The sequence below is a fragment of the Cryptotermes secundus genome, unplaced genomic scaffold (assembly GCF_002891405.2).
Source record: "Cryptotermes secundus unplaced genomic scaffold, Csec_1.0 scaffold734, whole genome shotgun sequence".
Lineage (NCBI taxonomy): Eukaryota > Metazoa > Arthropoda > Insecta > Blattodea > Kalotermitidae > Cryptotermes > Cryptotermes secundus.
In genome coordinates, this window is record NW_019737093.1 from 556,341 (window position 1) to 562,205 (window position 5,865).

Genomic DNA, 5,865 nt, shown 5'->3' on the forward strand with positions numbered 1-5,865 from the left:
CCTCATCCTCCTTGACTTGATCATTCTAATTATACTTGGAGAAGAGTACAAGTTGTGAAGCTCCTCATTATGCAGTTTTCTCCAACCTCCTTTCACTTCATCTCTCTTTGGTCCAAATATTCTCCTCAACACCCTGTTCTCAAACACCCTCAGTCTATGTTCCTCCCTTAATGTCAGAGACCAAGTTTCACACCCATACAGAACCACAGGTAAAATTATAGTTTTGCATATTCTAATTTTTATGTTTTTGGACAACAGACGAGAAGACAAAAGGTTCTGGAGTGAATGGTGTTGATAATCTAGAAGAAACAAATTTCGACGAAGGTCGATACTGTAATACTGAGACAAAACCTGCCCATTTATTTACTGCCTTCTTCAGTACCTACCGTAATTACCTGAAATTAATTTAGCACTTCATTTCTAAAGAAACGTCATATGGACGAAAGTTACTGCAAACTGTACTGGCGTGTAAATGCTAGGACGCTTAGAAGGGTGTGCGTATGGACCTGACGTGAGACGTTCAGATGTCATGACTTCACGTAGAAGCTGGACGTGGAACGTTGTCATGTTGAGCGGCTGTATGTGGTCCATAATACAGCTGTCGCCCTCTGTCACAACAGCCAGACACTTGGCACTTCTGAAATACCTCAGCGCGATCTGGCGACTCATTCTGCCGAGCGCTCTGTCGTGCGGCAAGCCGTCCGCCATTGCTATTGCAAGAACTGCAAGCAGAACCAACATGGTGCCTTGATCTGAAATGAAAGATGGCGGTGTTAACTACGCATAAATTTATTTTGAAATGTGAACAGTTAAGAACAGATTAAATTCCGTGAATATTTGCTGCCATTCAGAATCTTCGTCCCCCCTTCCCCCACTCGTTTGTGTTCCTTGGCAGAGAGGATCTGAATTTCTGGACCCAGTCGATTAAAACATATGACGTTTGATTTCTGGCTCCTTCCCACGGAAAGTTACGAAGAAAGCCTGTCAACTTCGCGAATTCTGTCTGTCCGTCTTTGAGAAACACTGGGCTAATTTTTATGAAGTTCTACGTTTGTGAATTTCACTGAAATTTGTTGATACACTTCAGTTTTGGTTTAAATTTCACAGCAGTAACGGATTCTGTGCACGCATGCGTACATGCGTTCCTGCGTGTATCTCGGGCGTAACTCGCATATTATTTACAGGAAAATTATTTCGAAGGAAGATGCACACAGAATCCAAACGTACATTTTATGCACGTAAATCGTATGGTTCTCGAGGCATTTGGTGCTTTTACTATTAGACTGCGCATGTACTCGTAACAGCCTGTGCGACTGACAGATTCAGTCACTTAGGAATATGCAGGTACTCTACAGAAACGGGTTTATCGAATTTGTATTACAAAATTTTTAATCATATATGCATATACAAAATGTCCTAGGAGCTTGGTGCCATATTTCAGGAGCGTACTGAGGGTTCCATATAGAACGTCTTTATTAGCCGTTACTTGGTACTGGCTTCAACGGCGGCCGTTCCCCTTTCTCTGGGTTTTCGAACTGTCTCTGGACTCAGTTGTAGTCTTCATTATATAAGCCCGGCAAGGACCCCACAGAAAACGTCTCTGCCATTATTGCGTGTTCACGTTGCCGGGGGAAAAACGTGTCCACAGAGCTCTTCCCTAGCAACGGATGTTGTACTGTCACCGGTTTACACAGCTCTTACTTGGCAGTGGGTCTTCATATCATGATATATAAATTGTTCATTAAAAATTTAAATAAACCTATTTAATATTCCACTGTTTCCTTTAGTTAGTTGTTTTGATTGGGAAATGTTTGGCTTGTTTAATACAAAATTTGAAATTTTGACTTCAGACAGAAACGATGAAAGTGCACCAGGCAAGTGACCCCAGTACGAAGGCAGAGGCCAGAATACTTTCAGTTTCGAGATGGCGTACCCTTCCTCCATAGCTTAACTTCGGAATTTCGAATCCACTACGCCACACCCCCCTGTTTAGAAGACATAAAGACACGATGAATTCATGATTACTGTAAGGCCCCTCCCACTGGTAGACAGCTGAAGCAGATATACCGCATCTGGAAGAACTTCAGGGTTTGCGCCATTTTCCCGAAAAGTGAATCGCCGGTCATTACTGCCAAATGCCCATATTTCCTGCCACCCTTCACTGCCAGAATACACGGTGTGTCCAGGATCCTTTAGGACTCTTTTTTTTTTTTTTTAATTTTGCCCTGCAATGCCATCTGTTGGCGAGCTGTGGCGTTAAGATTCTTGAAGTTTCAGCTGTGGCTGTCTATAATTTCAAAGCGCATTGCTGCATCATGTGTTCTGGCGATGTCCCACCTCACAAATCGAAGATCGTGCGCAATTTTTGGCCAGAAAAGGGATCACAGTCCTTGATCATCCTCCGTATTCGCCAGATTTGGCTCCAGCAGATTTCTGGTTGTTCCCAAAAGTTAGGTTGGCGATGAAAGGAGACCGCCATGACACCATCCAGGACTTCGAAAGGGAATGTACCTCAGTTTTAAATGCGATTTCACAAAAGCAGTAGAGTGACTGTTTTCGAAAACTTTTCAGTCGATTCCAGCTATGTATTGATTGAGAAGGAGACTATTTTGAATAAAAGAGTGAAATTTTGAAAATAATTTACGTCTTGTATTTTTAATGAACGCAGTCCTAACACAACCTGGACACACTCTGTATGTGTTCAAGACACGGAATTACATGGTACAGCACAATGAATATGGCGTTATAATAATTCATATTTCGGATTAATGAGGTCAAAAAGATGTATTTCAAACCTAGCATAATAAAAATAACAAATAAATATTAATGTCTAATAATTCAATTAATTAAATTAAATTAATGCTTGTTACCTTTCAGTCCAGAACCTTTTCTCGTCTGCTGTCTAAAAACATAAAAATTAGAATATACAAAACTATAATCTTTCCTGTGGTTTAATATGGGTACGAAACTTTGTCTCTGACTGATGCTGTTTGAGAACAGGGCGTTGAGGAGAATATTTTGACCGAAGAGTAATGAAGAGACAGGAGATTGGAGAAAACTGCATGATGAGGAACGTCGTAACTTGTAATCTTCTGCAAGTCAAGTAGGATGAGATGGACAGGGCATTTAGCACTAATTGGAGAGATAAGGAATGCATGTAGGATATTGGTGGGAAAGCCGTAAGGAAGGAGATCACTGGGAAGACCAAGACGTAGGTGGGTGGACAATAATAAAATGGATTTTAGAAAAGCAGGATGGGATGGTGTGGATTGAATTGATCTGGTTCAGGATATGGACGAGTTGTGGGCTCTTGTGAACAAGGTGATGAACCTTTCGGTTCCATAAAACTCTGTAAATTTCTTGAGTAGCTGTATAATTGGCTGTTTCTCTAGGTCTCAGCTTCATGAGTGAGTGGTTAAAGTAATGTTGTGATCTCCTGGAAGTGCCTCGATAGAACGGTGACAATTCGGTCTCATGCAGTGAGCCTACGACTGATGGAACATTCTTTGTAGCCGAGGAATGTTATTTTAATGGGTGTTTAAAAAGTAGCCGTTTAATATTTTCACGTGTGTTAGCGACTATGGACAGGGTTTGAATTAGTGAATAGATTTATTGACGACTTACAGATTGTAAGTACAAATACTACTATTACTACACGGTAGCGTAGTTGGTTGAGGCACTACGCTACAAGTTGGAAGGTCGCGGATTCGATTCCCGATGAGGTCACTGGATGTTTTCAATTTACCTAATCCTTCCAGCCCTGGGGTCGACTCAGCCTCTAACAGAAATGAGTACCAGGAATCTTCGTAGGGGTAAAGGGCGACCGACGCATAAGGCTGACAAACTTACCTCCATCTGTGAGCCGCCTGTCTAGAAAATGTGTGAGCCTCACAACGTCTCACAACCCTATGGACCTCCACGGCCTGTTACAGGGAGAGTCTTGCCTTTTTTTCTTTTACTCCTAAGTCTTGCAAGTCCATATTAGGTGGGGTCCCTTGTCACAATGGCATGGCGCGTCCTCAGGTTGCGGATGGAAGAGACGCCATACAGGTAAGGAGGGAAGCTGCAAATATATTGAATAAGCAGTCGCGGCAGTCGACAAGGGGTGGGTCTCCAGGTTGAGGGTTGGGCTTGGGGATAACGACTCCTCACAGTATAAAAGTATGTTACGAAAATGAACACAAAACCTCGGACCTGGACGGATTCCTTGGATAAACGACCTAAGCTAAAGAAAATGGATATGAGATTTGGCACTTGGAATGTTCGAAGTTTGTATAGAGCAGGTTCGCTCAGGGCAGTGGCAGAAGAAATCTCAAAATATAAGTTAGATTTAGCGGGAGTACAGGAAGTCAGATGGGACGGAGGGGGCATCGCACCAGCAGGCGAATATACATTTTTCTATGGAAAGGGGAATGAAAATCATGAATCAGGTAAAGGTTTTTTTCGTACATAAGAGAACCGTATCAGCAGTTAAGAGGGTAGAGTTCGTTAGTGATAGGATGTCGTATATAATACTAAAAAGTCGCTGGTGTGATATCATCGTTATGAATGTTCACGTCCCAACAGAAGATAAAATTGATGACATGAATTCTGTGAAGAACTAGAACATGTATTTGATAAATTCCCGAAGTATCCTATGAAAATTCTGTTAGGAGATTTCAATGCCAGAGTAAGGAGGGAAGACATTTCCAAACCAACGATTGAGAATGAGAGTTTGCATGAAATTAGTAATGATAATGGAGTTAGAGTAGTAAACTTTGCCATATCAGAAAATTTTACTGTAAAAAGTACAATGTTCCTACATCATAACATCCATAAATTTACTAGGACATCTCCTGACGGGAAGACACACAATCAGATAAACCATATTTTGATAGACAAAAGACGGCACTCAAGTATACTTGAAGTCTGATCATTCAGGGCAGCAGATTGTGATACTGACCACTACCTGGTGCTGGCAAAGGTTAGGGAAAACAGTCAGTGAGCAAACAAACAACACACAGAATTCATATGGAGAGCTTCAATCTCAAGAAATGAAATGAGGCAGAAGGTAAAGGGCAGTATCGTGTTGAAATCTCAAATAGGTTTGCGGGTTTGGAACACTTGGAAACTGAGGTAGATGTTAATAAAGCTTGGGAAACTAATAAGAGAATATAAAAATATTTGCCAAGGAGAGTCTAGGTTATTATGAACTGAAGAAGCATAAGACATGGTTCGATGAAGGACGCGCAAACTTATTAGATCAAAGAAAGCAGGCCAAATAACAACGGTTACAGGATCCAAGCGACTTAAATGCGGATAATCTGAACAATATAAAACTTCAAGCCAGCAGGCATTTCAGGAACAAAAAGGGGGACTATATGAAAGACGAAATTGACGAGCTTGCAATGAACACTAAGAACAAGAACATTAGAGACTTGTATAGAGGAATAAATGACTTTAAGAGGGGTTACCAGCCTAGCAGTAACTTAGTGAAGGATGAGAATGGTGATCTGCTTGCAGATTCCCACAAAATTTTGAATGGGTGGAGGAACTACTTCTCTCAGTTTATTAATGTACATAGGGTCGGTGATGTTAGGCAGACAGAAATCCATACAGCTGAGCCGTTAGTACCTGATCCCAGCCCTTTTGAGGCAGAAAGTGCTATTGCAAAATTGAAACGGTATAAATCGCCAGGTAATGATAAAATTCCGGCAGAACTTGTTCAAGCAGGAGGCGAAATAATACGTTCTAAGATCCACAACATAATTATTTCTATTTGACATAAGGAAAAATTGCCTGATCAGTGGAAGGAGTCTATTATTTTACCAGTTCACAAGACGGATGATAAAACTGACTGTAGTAATTATCGGGTGATATCACTGC